The sequence below is a fragment of the Natator depressus genome, chromosome 9, assembly GCF_965152275.1.
Source record: "Natator depressus isolate rNatDep1 chromosome 9, rNatDep2.hap1, whole genome shotgun sequence".
Lineage (NCBI taxonomy): Eukaryota > Metazoa > Chordata > Testudines > Cheloniidae > Natator > Natator depressus.
The window spans coordinates 19949449-19972546 of NC_134242.1; the positions used below are offsets into that span (position 1 = coordinate 19949449).

The 23098-nt window shown below is 39.0% G+C and overlaps 1 long non-coding RNA gene across 1 annotated transcript in view; it reads left to right on the forward strand.

Annotated features, from left to right (window-relative positions):
• The first annotated feature begins 3925 nt into the window (after positions 1 to 3925).
• The window catches only part of LOC141993423 (uncharacterized), a 111592-nt gene continuing 92419 nt past the window's right edge, over positions 3926 to 23098 (forward strand). Inside the window, exon 1 of the long non-coding RNA XR_012640852.1 lies at positions 3926 to 4064. This is a non-coding gene — a long non-coding RNA (uncharacterized LOC141993423). The remainder of the gene's footprint in view (positions 4065 to 23098) is intronic.

The following is a 23098-nucleotide window of genomic DNA, read 5'->3' on the forward strand; positions in this document are numbered from 1 at the left end:
CCAGATCTCTGCCACTGACTAATTTGATGTTTCCCCTGCATGTTGCAATAAAATATCAGTATGATACCTTCAGGGTCTCCCTATTCCCTGTCAATTTTCCTTGTGTAATGGCAGGAGAAAATAAGAAATATAGCTTACTTTTGTTTTGCACTCTTGAGAAAAAGCATGACCTAATCATGGAAAAGGAGGGGTGGAGGGAGACAATTTTCACCTTCTTTTAGAAGACAGCCTGCTTATAACAGAAGGTTTTGTTGTGCTCTAGGTGACAAAACATTTATTCCTTCCCATACAGGGCCAATTTCTAATACCACTTTACTGAGTAGCACCTTATTCCACAAATACTGCCTATGGTGGGGCGGTGCCCCAGTCCCAGGCAAGATTGGGCTGAACCAGGCCTGAGAGGCTGTGCAGACCTGCAGTCAATCAGACAAGGCCCGGGGAGAGCCAATCAGAGCAGGGAAAGAGTCAGCCAATCAGGGCCAGGTTAGGCCCTATATAAAGGCTGCCCAGGAGAGACGCGGGGAAGGTCTGTCTCCTGAGCTAAGGAAACCAGCATCCTGGACAGCACAGTGCTGGGCAGGCTCCGGGGAGCAGAGCTGAGCTGAGCTCAGCTCCAGCCGATACCTGTCAGACTGTGGGCCCTGACCAGAAGGGCCTAGAGGGTGCAAGGAGCCAGAGAGGAAGTGACCCAGGGAGCACGGACAGATGAGGGGAGAGAAGGAGGGCGGAGAGGCTGCTGCTAGAGGGCAGAGCAGTGGGTGGGCCTGGGTCTCCCCCCCCCACTTCCTCCTTGTACTGCACCTGGCTATGGAGGAGTGGCTGTGACAAACTGCAACCGGCACTTGAGCAGAGGGGCTAGCCTTTGGGGGTTATGGTTGGCCACTGCGGCAGGGGCAACCTGGAAGACTGCTGTTAACCTCCCTCCCTCCCCCCCAGGAAGGGGCTGAGACCAGAGTGCTGGAGGGCAGTGTCCTGAAGTGGCTGCAGAGTGTCCTGCAGAGGACGCTGCCGAGCAGGGAGCCACACAGGTCCCAGGACAGCAGAGCGGAGACAACATATGGGACACCACCAGCAGAGGGTGCCCTGCGGATGACAGAGCTAATTCCTAGACGTGCCAGCGGGAGGTGCTGCGGTGGTGAGTCCCAACCCCATCACACTGACATGACTATTATGGACAAATATTTGGGAACAATCTGCAGAGATATGGACAGTTTGGCAGAAAGAACAGGTGGTATCATTTTAACAAGAAAGAAAAATGATCCTGGCAATTAATATCTGTAAATTTAAGGAAAAAACTAGACATATATTATCTGAGGGAGAAAAGTCATAAGTCTAGATCTTGACATTCTTGTACTGAATGGCACATTATTTTGCAATTACTCCAGCTGGTTCTGGTATTTTACCACGCAAGTATTCTCTTTGAAACCAGCGTGACTAAGTGCAAAGTAAAATACTACTCACTGTCAGGGCCAAACTAATGCAATCTGGTGCCCTAAGCAAAACTCACCCATGCACCCCTGTTATAGCCCTGCCACTCCTTGAGGTGGCTACAGGTTTCATATAAATGGGTAAAGTCCACTCCTCTGAGCTATTGCTTCAGGCTGTCTCCAGGCTCAGTTATATGTGGTGCCTCTTTATAGGCTTTTCTTTGCATCCATGAGGATGAGAATTTTTTTTTTGTTGTTGTTAAATGAAAGCTGAGATTCTGATTTTATCAAGTAATTCCAGCAACTGAAGCCGTAGGTGTGGGTCTAGAGTGCCTATCCTAGAATATCAGGGTTGGAAGGGACTTCAGGAGGCCATCTAGTCCAACCCCCTGCTGAAAGCAGGACCAATCCCCAACTAAATCATCCCAGCCAGGGCTTTGTCAAGCCTGACCTTAAAAATATTTAAGGAAGGAGATTCCACCACCTCCCTAGGGAACGCATTCCAGTGTTTCACCAGCCTCCTAGTGAAAACGTTTTTCCTAATATCCAACCTTAACCTCCCCCACTGCAACTTGAGACCATTACTCCTTGTTCTGTCATCAGCTACCACTGAGAACAGTCTAGATCCATCCTCTTTGGAACCCCCTTTCAGGTAGTTGAAAGCAGCTATCAAATCTTCCCTCATTCTTCTCTTCTGCAGACTAAACAATCCCAGTTCCCTCAGCCTCTCCTCATAAGTCATGTGTTCCATTCCCCTAATCATTTTTGTTGCCCTCAGCTGGACTCTTTCCAATTTTTCCACATCCTTCTTGTAGTGTGGAGCCCAAAACGGACACAGTACTCCAGATGAGGCCTCACCAATGTCGAATAGGGGGGAACGATCACATCCCTCGATCTGCTGGCAATGCCCCGACATATACATCCCAAAATGCCATTGGCCTTCTTGGCAACAAGGGCACACTGTTGACTCATATCCAGCTTCTCGTCCACTGTAACCCCTAGGTCCTTTTCTGCAGAACTGCTGCCTAGCCATTCGGTCCCTAGTCTGTAGCGGTGCATGGGATTCTTCCGTTCTAAGTGCAGGACTCTGCACTTGTCCTTGTTGAACCTCCTCAGATTTCTTTTGGCCCAATCCTCTAATTTGTCTAGGTCCCTCTGTATCCTATCCCTACCCTCCAGCGTATCTACCTCTCCTCCCAGTTTAGTGTCATCTGCAAACTTGCTGAGGGTGCAATCCACACCATCCTCCAGATCATTAATGAAGATATTGAACAAAACCGGCCCAGGACCGACCCTTGGGGCACTCCACTTGATACCGGCTGCCAACTCGACATGGAGCCATTGATCACTACCCGTTGAGCCCGACAATCTAGCCCACTTTCTATCCACCTTATAGTCCATTCATCCAGCCCATACTTCTTTAACTTGCTGGCAAGAATACTGTGGGAGACCGTGTCAAAAGCTTTGCTAAAGTCAAGGAACAACACGTCCACCACTTTCTCCTCATCCACAGAGCCAGTTATCTCGTCATAGAAGTCAATTAGATTAGTCAGGCATGACTTGCCCTTGGTGAATCCATGCTGACTGTTCCTGATCACTTTCCTCTCCTCTAAGTGCTTCAGAATTGATTCCTTGAGGACCAGCTCCATGATTTTTTCAGAAACTAGAGGTGAGGCTGACTCACCTGTAGTTCCCCGGATCCTCCTTCTTCCCTTTTTTAAAGATGGACACTACATTAGCCTTTTTCCAGTCGTCCGGGACTTCCCCGGATCGCCATGCGTTTTCAAAGATAATGGCCAATGGCTCTGCAATCACATCCGCCAACTCCTTTAGCACTGTTGGATGCAGCGCATCTGGCCCCATGGACTTGTGCTCGTCCAGCTTTTCTAAATAGTCCCGAACCACTTCTTTCTCCACAGCGGGCTGGTCTCCTCCTCCTCATGCTGTGCTGCTCAGTCCAGCAGTCTGGGAGCTGACCTTGTTCATGAAGACAGAGGCAAAAAAAGCATTGAGTACATTAGCTTTTTCCACATCCTCTGTCACTAGGTTGCCTCCCTCATTCAGTAAGGGGCCCACACTTTCCTTGTCTTTCTTCTTGTTGCTAACATACCTGAAGAAACCCTTCTTGTTACTCTTAATGTTACTCCTATGCCTTAATCCATCCCTGCTCACTACAATAAAGCCCCATTAACTGGGTTATTGAGAGAGAGCCTGGACAAAATCTCTACAACATATTATTATAAGGAGAAGAAAAAGATGGACAGAGTCTAATAGGGCTTTTCCATATTCTGTGTTACAATTTTGGGAAAGTTTTTTATTTATTTTGAAGTTCCCTTCTTATTATTTTTGCTGCCATCCCGTTTTATGTCTGCAGAGGGCCCCTAGCCACAGGGAAAGTAGCACTGTTCAGCAGACCTGGTGGGGAAATAGCACTTGGAAATCCCATGCAAGGGGATGCAACCCTCTTCTGTGCTTGCAGAGCTCTCTTCTGTGGCATTTCCATAAACAAGGTCAAAGAATGGGAAAGATCATGCAGGTGCATCCACAACTATATGGCTCCATGATGTATTCCTCCTGAATAAAAGGAGTGCAAGTAATGAAGATAGTATAGCAACCCAGAGGCTTGGCACAGGATGGGTAAGATCTGTCTTTCTAATGCATCTCATTATATGTATTCCTTTTTACTTCCTTTATTATTGTTGCTACAGCACAGCCATCATAGGTAGCCTAAAAATAAATATCCAAATGAAACCAAGCAATACAAAGAGTAACCTTGTTTTCTCTCTCTCTCTCATATATATATATATATATATATATATATATATATATATATATATATATATATATATATATATATGAGAACATCTTTGTCCATTAAAGAACAAATAATTCCTAATGCATAATGATTTTGTCTTCAATAAAAGTAGGAAAGAAAAGTAAAGAGAGAAAAAGAAAAGAGATGACTGGCAAAAGTGGTAGGAACAGCAAGCAAAGTATTTTGGCTAAAGCTTAAAATGATACCAAGATTTAGCTGAAATTTCAAGCAGTTGCAGAGATATTGGCATGTAACTAGACATCAGCAATTTTTGAAGAAAGGGAAATATAGTTACAGATGGCATACATTGAAATACACTAAGCTGGGATAGATGAAGACTACTTAAACCCATGCAAGAAAATTGAAACAATAAAATCTTCCGTGAGTCTAACATTCCATTCACTCTGGAGAGAACGTTTCAGATTATTTTGAATGTGTCTCTGAGTATTGTGTATAATGCAGTGTGATAAAATGAGTTCCAATGATCCAATTAAAAGAGGTTAAGATCATCATTGATATGGATTACTCCTTAAGGATCTTCTCATTTTAATTTGCACATGCAAAGTGGTTTAATTAGTAATTCAGCATAATTTTTAAGTCCACTTTATGCAAATATTGGTCAAATGTAAAAGTACTTTCAAGAATTCAACTACAACAAATTAAGGGTGATGTGATTTTTTTTTTTTTTGGTGTGTGTGGTTTGTTTGGGGATTTTTTTTGTAAGATTTAAAGAAACTCTAAGCCAGTACAGAAATAGTGATGGTGATTTAGTAGGCAGCAACTAGAAGTTACAGAGAAAATGATTGTTATGAATCATAAAAAAATAACTCTCTCCAGATACATGTAGTGGGCCAAATAGTACAGCTGCAGAAGGCCCACAGTGTGCTTTCAAAGCTGTGTTTCCACTGTGTGGGGGCTGGAGAAGCAAAGAGCCTGCACAAGAGAACTTAGCACTGCAGGCCTATGTACTCAGGCAGCAAACTCTGCAGTGACTCTTTCTTCAGAGAAGTACCATGGTGCAGGAACTGGGAGACTGTGGGCATGGTAGAAAATGGCCAGCATGTCCACTCAGTGAATCACAACTCTATGTAGGGGCAATGTGGCCATCTGCAAGCAACACTGTAGCTATAGGAGATATAACAGTAGCTAAAGTCAAGTTAACAATATGCACCATCGCACCCAGTGGGTTGGATAGGAAGATTCCTTCTGCCATTCAACACCCATATAGTTTTTATGATCCTTTTACTCAGACTCTACCTGGAGTATTAGAATATAGCCCATATTGCACAGTTACACAACCATATATTTCATCCATCCACCATTGTTAATTTTTAAACTGCTGCTTATATGATAATAGATGTATGCAATAGGGAACTATAATTAGAACCAGATCGACCCCAATGCCTGCCTGAATTATCTGCACTACTGCATATACTTGGAATCTAACATCCATCTTTTGTATACTAGAGTTGCTTTGGCATTTGTGAAAAAGAGAACAAACTAAGCAGTAAGAGGCAAGTTATGTAAGCTCTTAGGAGGGTATAGAACTGTTAGCAGATGGACTAAGCCACAAGCGGTGCTTCTATTGTTTCTGGATAGTAATACTATCTTTGTTCTCAGTACAGCTATTGAATAGATCATGGCAAAGTTATTGCCTTCCTATCTACACCAAGTACACTCTTCCCTGTCTCTCCTAAGCATTTTCTCTCCATGAATATTAATAGGGAAAGTCATACAGAGCCTGTTTATTTTGATGCCTTATATAATGTCTGGAGGTTGCATCGTGCCTTTGTTGGTTTGCTTACTACTAAATAGCAGCAACAGAAGTATTTTGTTGGTTTTTCCCCTTTTAAACACAGGATTACTATTTTCGTGTCTAGCCTGAGAATGATAACAGCCCTACACACACACAGCAAGGCTTGCTGAGCAGGAGACGGGAAATGCACAGCACACACTAGTCTTAACAACACACACACAAAAATGAATGTGGGTATTACAGCAACTGCTAACATGGTGCAGCTACATCATTGGCAACAACAGTATATGCACTGCAGTAGATATGACTCAGCACTGTTTATCACCATGCCATGTAAACTTACTCTGAGCTGATTTTCATTACATGGCGGTAAAAACTCCATAAAGCCCTAACAATGCTAGCAATTTAGAACCAGTGCACCTGCATCATTGCTGGCACTCAGGTACTAATTTTCTAGTGTAGATGCACCCGCTGTTGGTTGCATGATCCCTGAACTCCTGCCTATAAAGTCCACACAATTTGATGGGGGCGGGGGGAGAAGAGTTCATTTGCTATCTGATAGTTCCGTCTGCCAACTCTTGTTCATGTAGACTTTAAGAGCCCCCAAACTGTCACTGATTTAAATGTGACTGTCTGGAAAAAAGAATTTTAATTTTCAAAAAAACGCTGAAGTTTTGGCATTTGTTTATGTTGTGGTGTGGAATGGAATGGAATGGAGACCTTTCAAACTGTTTTACAACAAAAACAACTTTCTGAACCTCTTCCCTGCCATACCACATGCATTGATTTATACACTCTATAATATATTATCATTATAGTACTGAGGCTACACCTCTTACTCACCCATACTGAAAAGTCACTATTGATTTTACGTTTGGCCTCAAAAGAAAACTTTGAGATCCTGAAATGTCTTACCGGGACATGTAACTTTCCAAAGCGGTGTTCAAATATGGAATAATGTGATAAATGAATGGCCAATTCACTCTGATCGATCGGCTGCCTATAGGAACACTGCACAAAATCTTTCAGGGCTCAGTAAATATAGATATTGATAATGACAAGATGTAGATAAAGACAATGCCATAGACAGAGAAATACATCTATAGTTATAAAACTTGGCCAGACAACTGTTACATTATCCATGGAACTGAATCACTGTACTGGCTGCTAGCCCAGGAACCAGATCTTGCCGTTTATAAGAATGGGTCAAAATGTCATAATTTTTTTCAATTCTCTCTAACCAAGTCCCCATATTTATTTTTATCAGCTAAATGCACATTTTATTGATTTAATTCGGTGGGACAAGATTCAGTCCTGGATTACAGAGGTTTATGTTAGTATATCTCAAGGTGGAGGGGCCTGGAAGTAGAAAAATCTGCATAGTGTCATTATGGTGGATCAAGGGGCCTTGAATCTACCTCTTGACCAGTGAGCAGGGTTATAGACAACTAGTACCAAGATAGCCAGGGTGGCTTGAGGATTCAGACTAGGGTAGCCTGACTGGTGGGGGTCCTATAGATATCGGACTGAAATTTAAAGCTGCTAACCCCAGCAGAATCTTTGAAAGAAGATAGTGATGTAATAGATAATGACTTTTTCTCACGCAGAAGTATACTTCCCCAATGAAGAGCTGTCAGAGGCTCACCTGAATCTGTTTTTAATATAGCCCAACACTTACAGACCTGTAAACTAGAATCTCAGCATTCACTTTAAGTAGTCTGAACCTACTCAATAATTGTCATTTTGTACTGAGCTCACAAACTTAGTTCTTTACTAAAGGGATATTAATAAATAGAATATACAATTACATTAATAAAGAATAAATTAATCAGTCTTCATGGTAAGCCCTCCAGTTTGCCTACGATAAACAAGTATACCAACTACAGTGGTTTTGCACTATTCCAATTTATTCACAAGAATGCGATAGTAAACATAACTAGCATATAAAGCATCAGATACATATTGTACCTTGACACTAATTCATACATAGGGACAGATATCCCATTGTCTGACTTTCACATTTTTGGTTGACTGATAAGTATAAGAGTATCTTACTGTGATGGTAAATTCTGTATATTCAGCGCTGTGCTGCTAATTTCCCCTTGTATTTTTATTGTGTAAGTTAAATAGACACTTGAAGCTGACATAACTCTTAGAAATGAGTTGTGCAGGTTATTATTGTTAGCTATATCCATGACATTCCTGTGTTTCAATGAACTTAAATTGTTTGCAACCCATTCAGGTTGAATATTTATAACTACAGTATCTGTAATTATAAAACCAAGAATGCATCAAAACCTGAAAGATCTTGTGTGTTTTTATTACAGCAATCTTGAGAGTGCACTGTCATTCTTTAAATGAGTTTTTTAAAACTTTTAGAAAATAGTTTTCCTATTAATCATTTCACCACAGAAACGTAAAACTGAAAATCTCTTTGCAAATTAACCTTTTGGTAATTATGCAGCTGTCTTTCTTCTTATTATATATTACTTGTATTATCATAGCACCTATGAGTCCCAGTCATGGACCAGTACCTTATTGTGCTAGGGACTGTACAAACAAGACAGACAGACAGTCCCAGTCCCTGCTCCAAAGAGCTGACAATCTAAATATAAGACGAGACAACAGATTGGGATGCACAGGTAGATGGAGTACAAGGAAACAAGAGAGTACTGGTCAGCATTGTAGGCAATGGTTTCTTCTTGTTGCTTCTTTGCATAGAGAATGAAGTCCATTTACTGTCATCCTGGTTGACTCTTCGCATGAGCAAGCCTGGTATCATTAACAAGTTCATGCCCTGCTCTACAATCCTATATGCATGCATCCCTTTTTGTACCATTTTCTTCCATCTGTGCATTAAAGGAACTGGATATTTTTGACTATGTCCTCAAAATTATGTAAATATTATTAAATGTAGTGCTATTGCTCAGCCACTGAAGTCAATTGCAAAGCCCCCATTGACTTCAATGGGAGCAGAACTGGGCCTTTGTCCAGTATGTACAGTAATGGTTAATAAAGGCATTAGTGAACACTAGGTTTAATCTTTTTATTTGGTTTATTTGCACATGACATATGGAAGAAGGTCCAGTTTCTTCTACCCTCTCACCTTCACCTCTCTTCTAATCCCTCTGAGCCAGACTATGCTACCATTACTCACAGTGAGAGGTACATTTTTCTCTATCTTTGTAGAGTGGAAAAGGCAATTGATGGACATGGGTTGAATGCACGGATAAGGAGTTTAAACTTTATATGCCTAACAAGAGGGAGCCAGTGGAAGGATTTGGCGAGGATAGGGATATGGACAGATTGATGGGTAAGAAAGATAATTTTAAATAGTTGTATTTTGGATGGACAGTATGTTACTGATATGGAAATAAGGGAGGCCCCAAAGCACAAGTCTGCTCTTTCCAACTGAAGAAATCTCTACATTTAAAATTGCTTGACAATGACTCATAATCATGTTTAAAGAGATTTCCAACTTCTAGTGCACTTAAAGAAACAAACAATGCACACATAAGTGACTTAGTTCAATCACCCAGGCCTAAAACTGAAAATAATTTTAAATTAAATGTAATCGAGGGTGAAATCTGGCAGATGCAATACTTCTGAGTCCAAATTTTTCTACATAATAGTTCACTCCTGAGTATAATCTGTAGTAAAATATAATGAGATATGATTTTTACATGCTCTAATCTATACAAGATAATGAAAGATATTAAAAATTAATTGTATTTAATAAAATTTCAGTTTTACATGTCCCCAACCCCTGTCCAGCTTGCTTATTTGCTTCCATGCTAAATACTGTAAGCTAAAGCAGTAAAGTGAGTAAGCTTTCCAATATGCAAAAGAAACATCAATAAACTGGATTTGTAAAGAAGCAATAAAGGTCACACATTCTTCAGAGATGCTAAAAAAAAAAAGTGTTGCCTTTAGTGAACTCAGGAGAGTCTTATATACCGATGATTGCCAACAGGTATAGTGAAAGGAAATGCTGACTGTTTCATGTTCACTGTACTGAGTGCTGATCCATAAAGTATAATGAAAAGCCAAGGGAAAACAAGTTCAGAATTATGCACTGACAAGTAAAATGACTAAATTACCACTATGACAGGACTGGTAAAATTTAATCCATTTCCTTTTTAATTATAAGAAATCATTTTCAGGTTTGGGGATTTTTGTTTCCATGAACAAGTTGCATTTTTGTCCTTTTCTTTCAATCGGAAAAGAAAGTAATTGCAACATTTATTTCTGCAAACCAATGTTTTGTCACAGTGAATAGTATATAAACTACTAATTATTTTAATGTCAGGCAATAATGCTGCAAAGTTGCAGAAACATATATTTGCTGCTACTAAGAAGCTGCAAGGAGCATGCCATGACAATGGGACAAACTCTGCCTACACTTCCATAAGCTCAACTCTCATTAAAAGTTCTTCATGTGTATAAGGAAGAATATGGCCTTATCCATTGAACATTTAACCACCTTAAATTATTTACCTATCTATTTGTGAATACCTTAAGTTATACAGATAATATTAGAACACTTTAAAAACTTTGAAATGGCTTAGAGATTTCGATATGAGCAAATGTAAAGCAATTCATTCTAGAAGGCATTTTTTTCTTATGGCTTTTGGCAAGCATCTGGAGGTTTCTCACATTTTCTTGACACTCAGCAGCAATCATCCATTGACATGAGGTAAGCCAATCCCACATGAAGCATTTTCAGTGATACCATTGTGTTTGATATTAGTAGACTTTGGCCTTTTTTTCCCTTTTTTTCTGTTTTTACACATTTTTCCTAATCCGATTGGAGATTAACCCATGCGATCCAAACATCCCCATTGTTTGGTGGGATATTAAATGAGGGGTTTTGGTTTGGTCCATTATACAGAGAAGCCATTTCTGATTTTCCCCAGATTTCAAGACAATTCAGACCTAGGTTTTCAGTTTGGACCTCTTTTTAAGATGATTGCAAAATTTGGAAATGAAGTTTGGGGGAGGATTTTCCCACCCAAAGGTTCAATCACTAAAGTTTATGTAACTGACAGGGTTTGATATTAGACACACAATAAAGAATAAGTCAACAATTGCACAAGTGAGTTACTAAGGGTGGGATTCACAAGAGGCATTTAGGCACCTGAGTCCAACTTTTAGAGGCCACTGGCTCCCAAAGCCCCTGCTCAGCAGCTGCCTAAACCTATATGCACCTAAATTTATAGACGCCTTAGTTTCCAAAGTTCCTAAGGCTTTCAGTGGCTGGCCATGCACACAGATGTTGAAATAGTGACACTGCCCAGGGGAGTGCTAACCACTGGGCTCAAGGCTATAAGGAGCACCACCTCTTCCTCCTCCTCCTCCTCACTTTTTCTTGAAAAAAGACTAATCTGGTTTAGGCAGCTAACTCTAGAAGAAGGTTCATGGCTGTGAATCCCTCTGGCCTTGAGGGGCCAGGTTCAGGCCACATCCCTATTGCCAACATTTCTTATTCACTTGCTTAGGTGGCTCCCCTCCCAGCTTGCTGGCTTTGGTGAATTCCCTTCTTAAATACCTAAGTGTCCCCATGCATTGCCTACTTTAGGGTTGTGAATACCACTAGGCAGCAGGGCACCTAAATGTTACCATTGTGAATCCTACCCAAAGCCTCTAGAAAGATGCAAATGGCTCAAATCCTTGGAACCTATGGAGCTGTTGAAACTATAAGCACTATATAGAATGAAACTGCTACATCATGATCTTCAGAACAGAATTAGGGGGGTATATATATGTCAGGATAATTTATCCTAAGACGAAGAACTTTTTGTTTATGGATATAGCTTGTGTCCACCTACATCTATGTATTAAAAACAACTTGATCACCATCTATCACAGCTTTTATATTTATTTATATAGTAATACACATATTGCAAAGGCAGTAGGTTATCCGCTCTATTTTCCCTTAACAAATGGAGGGGGGAAAAGAACTTTCCACTGCAATTACTGGAATCAATACAAGAACAGAGGCAACCTTTATATAAGACTCCCATTGAATCTCAGCCTTACTGCCACTTGTTTACTCACATATTTTCATTCGAAAAATATAGCTAAAAGGAACAACATATTACATTATTATACAGATGCCATAACAAAATATGATCGGGGAAACAATAGAAACAAAATGAAAAATGGCAAGGGTAACTTTAGTTTTACAAACAAGGGCATATAGAAAGACAAATAAAGCACAACAATAGGCAGTACAGCCAAAGAAAAATGTGTATTTTGGTCCAAAAGATATACATTCCTAATCAATTGTGTTGTTCTTCTCTGTACTTTTCCCAACTGAATATATCATTTTTGCGGTGGGGCAAACACAATTTCACACAGAATTCAAGGTGTGGGCAGACGATGGATTTATGTAATGGCATGGTGATATTGTCTGTCTTATTTTCTATCCCTTTCCTAATGGTTCCTAAAATTCTGTTACCTTTTTTGACTGCTGCTGCACAATGAGCAGATGTTTGCTGAGAATGATCCATGATGACTCCAATGTCTCTTTCTTGAGTGGTAACAGCTAATTTACACCCTATCATTTTGTATGTGTAGCTTATGGTTTGGGCACTTACCTGGGATGTGAGAGACCCAGTTACAAGTCCCTGCTCCCCACATCCCACGTGAATGCCCTAAACACAGGGCTATGGAGTCAGTCTCTCAATCTTTCCTGTTGGAGCTGTTCAGCTTTGTATGATTATTTAAATATTCAGCTAATCTTTCTCTTATTTTGCCCAGTAATTCCATCCTGGATCTGATGAAAATTTAGTGAAAATGGATACATTTCTGTAATAAATTTCCATTTAAAGAATCAGAATTTTCCAAGTAAAATGTTTTTTTTTTAAAGTCCCAACCAGCTTTACCCACAATTCATTGTGACAATTCAATACTGTCAACCCCAAGTAGTCAAAATTAATGACTTAGCCCTCGCTCCCCCTCAGAATAATGGTGCTGTCTTAAAAATAATGAAATTTGATGGGGGAAAAATGAATAAATATGGGGTTCTTTCATTTGCCTTCTGGATTTTAAGCCTTTTAGGTTCACATTTTCAAGCTTTTTGCACAAATCAGAGTGCCAGAAACATTTTTTCTTTAAGTGAAAGCTGAAAAATTCTCTCATGATCACAAGTCCTCGAGTAATGGGTTTAAGAAACACACTAAGGCTCAGATACACAACGGTATTTAGTCTTGTAACTAAATCAGTGGAAGTTATGTGCCTAAATACCTTTGTGAATCTGGTAAATATAATGAGAGTTGGCAATGTAGCATACAGATCAAAAGCTGTTTTTTCACTCTGGCCTAACAAAAGCATAGAAAATAATAAGTTCTCCAAAACAAAGAACAAACCCAGACATTTCTCATACTTTTTTTTTTTTGATTAAGGATATGTCTATACATACCATGGCAACATGCCTCCAAGCCTGGGTCAGCTACCATGCTAAAAATAGCTGTATAGACATTGGGGCTTGGGCTGGAGCTCAGACCCTGAAGCCTAGGGAGCAGGGTGGGCTTCAGAACCTAAGCTCCAACTCAAGCTATTTGTAAGCACAGTAGTCCAAGCTCTATGAGCCTGAGTCTGCTGACCCAGGCTGGGAAGCTCATTGTGACAGACTGTGTAAACATACCCTTAGTGTATATAACCTCAGGATAAGAATGTTCCTTTAACCTTGTCAGATTGTCAGGGTCAACTATATAAAACCATGGGCTTTTCCACACATTTGATAACTGAGAAACTTTCAAAATGTCAGTATATATTCATGCCCTGAAAGGATTTTCTACATGAATGTGTTTTTGAACTTAGAAGCACAAATCTTGAATACAGTAACTATAATTTCAATGCGGAGATAATGTATTTCAAAGCTAGGATCTAGTTAGAAGTTCATTTCAGTTTTATATGCAGCAAATAGAATATTTTTTCCAGGCTTAATTCTCAGCCAACATTAATCTCAGGATTTTATAATATTCTCCAAAAACTATAGATATTAAGCAAAAAGGGAACAAGACTTTGTAAAGTAATCCCTTTCTATACTTCCTAGAGTAATCCTCACTGTTGTGCATAATGAGCACAGTTTGTAATTCTCGTCAAACTACAGGACATGATTACTTCAAGTTAAATTAATGTCTGATATTTTATGGATATTTCGATGTCATGGAGATTCTCCAAAATGTAGCAAAAATACCAGATTTCCAGTTGCAGACATATATTCTAAGACAAAAGTATTCTGGTCTAAGAACTACTGTATTATCCCTCTGCCAAAGACACTGAACTGGAAGAACCAGTCAGTAGACTCTTTTTAATTGGGTCATCTGTGGGGGCAGCTTTCATCCCAGTTAAGCAGCTTTTATTATTAAGATTAGAGTAGATCTGTTAAAGAGTCTGGCATCAAATACCATGCCAAATGGCTATTAGCCAGGATGGGTAAGGAATGGTGTCCCTAGCCTCTGTTTGTCAGAGGGTGGAGATGGATGGCAGGAGAAAGATCACTAGGTCATAACCTGTTAAATTCACTCCCTCTAGGGCACCTGACATTGGCCACTGTGGGTAGACAGGATAATGGGCTGGATGGACCTGTGGTCTGACCCAGTATAGTCATTCTTATGTTCTTAAATAAAAATAAAAATTACCATTGTATTTTGTGGATATTTGATCTGCATTTCTTCTTCTTTTAATTTGTAATTGGCAACTACTGTATCAATAGATCAAAATTTAGAGTTGTATATGTTTTGAATACCCAGTTAAACACCATTTAACAACTTAGAACTGGCCTTACACATTCCTACACAGCAGAGATTTTTTGCTAATGCAAAGACAATTATACAACAAATCTATTACCTGAGGTCTGAATTATAATTTATTAAATGTGCCTGGATTAAGTGGAGTACCAGTATACCAGATATGCATAGTAGGCACAAATTATATTCTGTTGTCAAAGTATGGATTATGCATACACCTTTCATTGCTAAGACACCATTAGGAACATCTTTAAGCGTTGTTCAAAAGAGAAAGCTAGCAGAGTCATATATTTTAATTAACTTTATAAAGTCAGAGTAATAGGGACATGATTGTAAAAAAAGTAGCTAAAAAAACTCCTTAAATTAAAAATCACTTTAAAAACTTAAAACAACACATTTGGCAAGGTCAAAAATAGACTAGGGATGTCAAGCGATTAAAACAAAATTAATTGCGATTAATTGCGTGATTAAAAAAGAATCATGATTAATCATGCATTTAATCGTGCTGTAAATCAATAACTGAATACCATTTATTTAAATATTTTTGGATGTTCTACATTTTCAAGTATATTGAAATAATTACAACACAGAATACAAAATGTACAGTGCTCACTTTATATTTGTTTGATTACACATATTTGCATGGTAAACAAACAAGAAATAGTATTTTTCAATTCCCCCATTACAAGTACTGTAGTGCAATCTCTTTATCATGAAAGTTGAATTTACAAATGTAGAATTATGTACCAAAAAACCTGCATTCAAGAATAAAACAATGTAAAACTTTAGAGCCTACAAGTCCACTCAGTCCTACTTCTTGTTCAGCCAATCACTCAAACAAGTTTGTTTACATTTGCAGGAGATAACGCTGCCTATTTGTTGTTTACAATGTCACCTGAAAGTGAGAACAGGTGTTTGCATGGCACTGTTGTAGCCAGCATCGCATGATATTTATGTGCCAGATGCACTAAAGTTTCATATGTCCCTTCATGCTTCAACCGCTATTCCAGAGGACATACATCTATGCTGATGACAGGTTCTGCTCGATAATTATTCAAAACAGTGCGGACGAATGTATGTTCATTTTCATTATCTGAGTCAGATGCCATCTGCAGAAATTTGATTTTCCTTTTTGGTGGTTCGGGTTCTGTAGTTTCTGCATCAGAGTGTTGCTCTTTTAAGACATCTGAAAGCGTGCTCCACACCTCATCCCTCTCAGATTTTGGAAGGCACTTCAGAGATTGTTAAACTTGTGTTGAGTGCTGTATCTATCCTTAGAAATATCACATTGGTACTTTCTTTGCATTTTGTCAGATCTGCAGTGAAAGTTTTCTTAAAATGAACAACATGTGCTGTGTCATCATCTGAGACTGCTATAACATGAAATATATGGCAGAATGTGGGTTAAATAGCAGGAGGTATACAATTCTTTCCAAGGAGTTCAGTAACAAAGTTAATTAACACATTATTTTTTTAACGAGTGTCATCCACATGGAAGCATGTCCTCTGGAATGGTGGCCGAAGCATGATGGAGCATATAAATGTTTTGCATATCTGGCACCCTGCAATGCCAGCTACAAAAGTGCCATGCAAATGCCTGTTCTCACTTTCAGGTGACATTGTATAAGAAGCAGGCAGCATTATCTCCCATAAATGTAAACAAACTTGTTTGTCTTAGCGGTTGGCTGAACAAGAAGTAGGACTGAGTGGACTTGTAGGCTCTAAAGTTTTACACTGTTTTGGTTTCAAGTGCAGTTATCTATTAAAAAAAATCCACATTTGTAAGTTGCACTTTCATGACAAAGAGATTGCACTACAGTACTTGTATGAGGTGAATTGAAAAATACTATCTTTTATCATTTTTACAGTGCAAATATTTGTAATCAAATGATTAGGGGACTGGAACACATGACTTATGAGGAGAGGCTGAGGGAACTGGGATTGTTTAGTCTGCGGAAGAGAAGAATGAGGGGAGATTTGATAGCTGCTTTCAACTACCTGAAAGGGGGTTCCAAAGAGGATGGATTTAGACTGTTCTCAGTGGTAGCAGATGACAGAACGAGGAGTAATGGTCTCAAGTTGCAGTGGGGGAGGTTTAGGTTGGATATTAGGAAAAACATTTTCACTAGGAGGGTGGTGAAACACTGGAATGCGTTCCCTAGGGAGGTGGTGGAATCTCCTTCCTTAGATATTTTTAAGGTCAGGCTTGACAAAGCCCTGGCTGGGATGATTTAGTTGGGGATTGGTCCTGCTTTCAGCAGGGGGTTGGACTAGATGACCTCCTGAGGTCCCTTCCAACCCTGATATTCTATGGTTCTATTGCGAGGTGACTTGATTACAGTGTAGAAATACCTCCCTAGGGAGAAAATACCAGATACTATAGGGCTTCTAGAAGAGAAAGACATAACAAGAATCAATTGCTGGAAGCTGAAGCTAGACAAATTCAAATCAGAAATAAGGCACATATTTTTAACAATGGGTGTTATTAACCGTTGAAACAAACTACCAGTGGAAATGTTGGATTCTTCACCTCTGGAATATATGCTTTAGTCAAGCACAAGTTATTGGGTTCAATATGGGGGATAACTGAATGAAATTTAAAGGACTGTGATACAGTCTAGAAAGTAAGTCAAGATGATCTAATGGTCCCTTCTGGCTTTAAACCTTATGAATATGAATTATTATGGTTTGCAACATAGAGCAATCACACAGACACACACGCGCAAAGCAAATCATTTGATGAAGGTGAACCACAGGAAAAGGAAGGTAAATTATGGGACCCATTCTGCCTCTAGCTAAGTTCAACGAGAGTTTTCCATTGACTTCAGTGGGGTCAAGCTGTGATACATGGCAGTTCAAGATTAAGATCAGGGGTAGTGTAGGTATCTACAATATAATATGCTGCTGTGAAAATCAAATAAGTGTTGCATTAATATTTGGGACTTGGTATTCTATAATAGTAGATTTACTGTCTCTGTAATGGTTGCTTCACAGGTATGGAAAGAGACTTTGAATTACATATACTTTTGTGTGTGGTTGGAATTGTGTAAAGAGCCATCACTGTAGATTTATCTTCTGCATATATTAGAATAATACATATATAAAATGTGGCTTTGCATTTTAAGCTGTACATTTTCCTAGTTATTGAAAAGCAGGGAAAGAAAACTGGAGCATTCTACCATCATATAAAGACCACAGACATTTGTTTTATATATATGTATGTGTGTGTTTATGTGTATATATATACACACACACACACACACACACACACACACACATATACATCCACAAAATGTGGAGCTACACACAGGTATACATCTCTACTGATTGTGGAAGAGTTGGCATTAACCTGAATCTCAGTCACCATGTCTTCCTCACTAAAGAACACTTATGGATGAAATGTAACATGACAGACTGACAATATCCTGGACAAACCTTATGGAAAAACTGTACTGAATTAAGTTTAACCTTATTGAATTAGGGTTAATTCTTTGGGGGTGTCCATTGTATTAAAAATGCAATTGTGTATGTTTTATTATGGAATTATATATATCTTGTTTAGCAGGAAGAGGATATGAATGCACTTCCTCTGTTATCAGCCCTTTGAAGCCACCTTCTGGTGAGGTGTGCATATTAGAGTGATCAGATTTTATAGGGGTCTTTTTCTTATATAGGCTCCTATTACCCCGCCATCCCCCGTCCCGATTTTTCACGTTTGCTGTCTGGTCACCCTTGTGCATCTCCTAGTTCAATCTGGATTCTCCAGAGACACACAGACAAAGAAACGACTTTTAGATTAAAAGCCTGAGTTTAGGCTCACCTAGTGCCTTCTTCCTGTTCCAGCAAATGGACAGGACCCCTGGTCCACAGAGATCCACAATCCTTAGCGGAAGATGGGAAGGACTGGGCCTACTGAGGCCCCATAGGACTGGGTACTTGTTCTGAACTGAAGCTGTGATGAACTTGTGACCACAAATGAAACCCTGTGTGTGGGGTGTTGAAGGAGTACTCCTGCCAGAGTCCATGCTACAGTTGAGAGGGTGTCTGAGTTTATTAGCATGCATGTAAGTTCTTTTATTGTTTAATACATATTTTATCTCTAGTGCTTTTTACCTTAAAAATAAAATAGGCTTGCGCAGAAAGGCTTGTGTGGCAATTACGTTGACAATCACTCTGGTATCAGAGTGAAAGCAAGTAAGGCACCTTGTCTCTTCTAAGAATAACCCGGTGGAGGCAGGGACCTGTGTAGCCTGAGACTACGTTGGTCAGAACAGAGTGAGATGCAGGTGTCCACCCAAGAAAGACAATGTCAGGGGAGCTGTAAGTGTGAGCATGGGTGCCCTTCACAGGACAGACTACTGAGATGCAGTTGCTTTGAACTGTGCCAGTTACGGCAGGGGAGCAGGACTCTCATGGTTTTATTTTGATTCCAGAGCAATATATGGTCCTGATTTGGTATTTTGTTGCATATGGGCAGACTGATCCGGCATTCTGTTGCAAAAGAAAATAAGCTAAATACACTGTAGCAATTAGAACAGCAGCTGTTTTCAATACACTAGATAATGATTCCAGGCTAGCACAACAATATTGAAGACAGCCTCTCTATTAGTACAGTGCTTATCTTACCTTATTTTTTAAATTTTGCTTGAAGTAAATTTCCAAATTATTTCCTAAGTGAAATTTGCAGATGGATTTTTCAGAATTTTGGTTTTGTAGGAAATTTAAAAAAATGTTTGAAATCCAGTTTGGAACATATCCAAAGTTCAAAATTTCCTGCAAAATGGAAATTCTGAATTTTGACGAGCTTTTTATATTTTCTCTTCTGATTTTTTTATGGAGTTGTTGACCTTCCTCGTGAGCTTCTGGTATAGACAAATGCCAGAAATAGCTGTTCCTTTGTTACTGTACGGCTATTTCTAAGGTCCTAGAAATCTTTGACTTGTAATATTTTCATGTTATACAACCAGGCTAAAATTATAGCTCCTCAAAAGTTTTAAATGATGAAATTTCAATTAGCTATTCCAAGAATAATACCAATGTTCATTCATAGGCTTAACACAGAAAAAAATCAATAGAAGTTTCATATTTGATCTTCGAATCACCTTTAAATTAAATACAATTTGGTGAAATTGCTTTAAAAATGGTGCTTAGATGACCAGAGGATTGCAGTTCATATCATTCTGCAGTACAACACTGATTGAGTTACTCTAGGGGAAAATCATATTATCTCAATATGACATGATGGATGATTACACAACTTTGTGTTTCAAAAAATACCTCAGCAAAAAACTAATAAGGAGATTCTCAAAAAAATTATTAAATTATTTCCCAACAATCTAATACCTTTCTGCTGTTAACTTTTTCTTTTGATAATCACATTTCTGAGTTTGAGGAAGAAATATATAGACAGAAATAACAGCATAGTGTTTTCAAAGAAAATACCTTGTGTCTGAATTCAATATTCACTTCCTCAGGAAGGTCCATGCAATTCTTGGAGACTGTTTCTGTTACAGTCAAGGAATAAATACAGGTGGATAATATAAAGCATAAACTGGAAGGTGTGGCAGGGTTCACTCATCAGGAGAGAGCCCCCTTGCATTGGTGCAGGATATTGCTACTATCTTTGGCTCCAATACCTCCTGTCGGCTCCCTGCCTCTGGCCCCAGGTCTTTTGTGGCTCAGTCCTCTGGCCAAGTCACCTAAGTTCAGACCCTTTCTGGGGCACATAAATGAGTCCAAATGCCACTGAACAGTTCTCCTACCCTCTTAGGCTACTGAAGTCTTTTCTTCTCTACTTACACACCCTATATAGGGCTTCCCTTGCAGGAGCCTACACTGTTCTCTCCATTGTCTTTGTCTATGTGGCCTAACTCTGGGCTTCTATCAGCCAAAGAGGCCTGTCTCCTCTGCCAACTTTCCACTGTTTACTTATCATGAGTTAGCTCCGCCCCCTCTGGCTCTAAGCCAATTAGCTATTCACCTCCCCAGGTGCAAAGCATGACTCACCAGGCTTTTGCCAGCCTTGCAGGTGATAGGAGTTAATTCCCATCACAGAAGGTCATGGAATAAATTAAATAAAAGATTGAGCCTGTCAATATTGTACATTATGTTGTAGAAAAGACACAAGTTGTGTAAATATTGTGTTGATTTAAGAACATTATTTTCAAAGACCTGTAGCAGTAATAAGATCCACTGGCATCCTAATGATGATATTCTGGTTCATGTATTCAAGACAGAGGGAGTTAACTGTTTTCTCAATAGATCTTCTACCTGGCAAAGCAGATACACTTCTTAATTATCATTCAGCATACATCACCTCCAAAATAAATTAGCATCATGCACTAGCATCCAGGCAACTGTTCATTGTATATTTCAGAATGTTTTACGTTACAAATATGGCTAAAAAGATCATCCATCTTTTACGTATGAGGAAGCAATGCAATCAACCATGTAGACTCAATTTGATCAAATTACTCATTATTCTCTTATTGAATCTCTATGTTATGTCATTTTTCTTCTCTATCTTTACATCTAAAACTTTACTCCCGCCTTTAGTCATCTCCAGCCTTGACTATTACGAGTCTCCTTTTTTTTTTTTTTTTTTTTTGGGGGGGGGGGGGGAAGAACCTCTGAAGTTCTCACATCACAACCTTGAATATGGTATTCCAAATATAAATTTAGGGAATACCTACTCAACCACATGATTCTTATATATCAGTAAAAGACTTTTTAAATCTTTAATAACTAATTATCGATATGTAATTAAGTACATAATACAACTAGAAGAAAAGTGACCAAACATATTCAAAGGTTATTTGTCTAATCTGTGCAGGGAAACAAATTCTTGAGTTTAGTCCAAGTTTTGTTCCTGTTTTTTCTATTTTTTGGTCTCCTTGCATTTGTTACAAAAAATGGAAGGCAAACTGTCATCTTTGCACACAGATGTTCTGAAAACAAAAACATAGTAACTTATAACATCTCTATGTCTTTCTGAGGAGGTATTATTCTTTAGACTTTGATCATTGTAACATATAATGAGAAAAGTGATTGGGATCTGTCTCTGGAGCACAGAAAATTAAGGATGGCTGAAACAAATCAGTTATGGGAGTATTATTTTTCTTTGCAGTGTCCGGCTCTTTAGACCTTGAAGTATATATTTTGTGTACACACACACACACATACATACACACACACAGAGATCCCTTCATTTCTCTCTATACCATTTTTTTAACCGGCACAGCCTTCTTCATTTGTGACATTTTGGGCATCTAGTCTGAGTATATATGTGTACGTGCGCACACACACAGGGGGAGAGGGAGAGGGAGACTGATAGTAATGAATATAAATCAGAAGTTAGGAACTGTAGAAAATTGATACAGGAAACCAAGGCATGCAAAGAAAAATCTGTGACCAACAGGTAAGGACAATAAGGAGGTTTTTTAAAATATATTAGAAACTAAAAAAAAAATCCTGACAATGGTATTGGTCCATTACTTAGATGGCAATGGTAGAATTGTCAGTAATAATACAGAAAAGACAGAAATGTTCAATAAATATTTCTGTTGTGTATTTGAGGGGGGAAAACAGATGATTCAGTCTCTCTCATGGAGATAACACTCTTTCCATTCTACTAGTACTGCTGGATCATGTTACATAGAAGCTACTCGAGTTTGACAATTTTAAATCAGCAAGTCCAGATAAATTGCATCCAGGAGGTTTAAAAGAGCTGACTGAGGAGCTCACTGGCTCATTAATGTTGATTTTCAATAAGTCTTGGATAACTGAGGAAATTTTAGAAGACAGAAGAAAGCTAGGTGTTGTGCTAGTTTTTAAAAAGGGTAAATGGGATGACTCTGAGCTGGACATCGATCCCGAGCAAGATAATGGAGTGGCTGATAAAGGATTCAAAGAATAAAGAACTAAAGGAAGATAATGTAATTAATGCAAATCTACATGGGTTTATGGAAAATAGTTCTTATCAAACTAACTTTTTTATGAGATTACAAATTTGGTTGATAAAGAAAACTAATGAAATATACTTAAATTTCTATAAGGCATTTGGCTTGGTATCACATGGCATTTTTAATTAAAATAACTAGAACAGTATAAAATTAACATGGCATACATTAAATGGATTAAAAATTGACTAACTGATAGGTCTGAAAATGTACTTAAATGTGGAATCATCATTGAGTTGGTCTGGTTCCAGTGGGGATTGTTTCTTAGGCCTGAGGCCTGATAATGTTTGCAGATTACACCCCAACCCCCCACCCCACCACCACCAAATCATCACTGATAATGTTTGCAGATTGGGGGAAGTGGTAAATATTGAAGAGGACCGGTC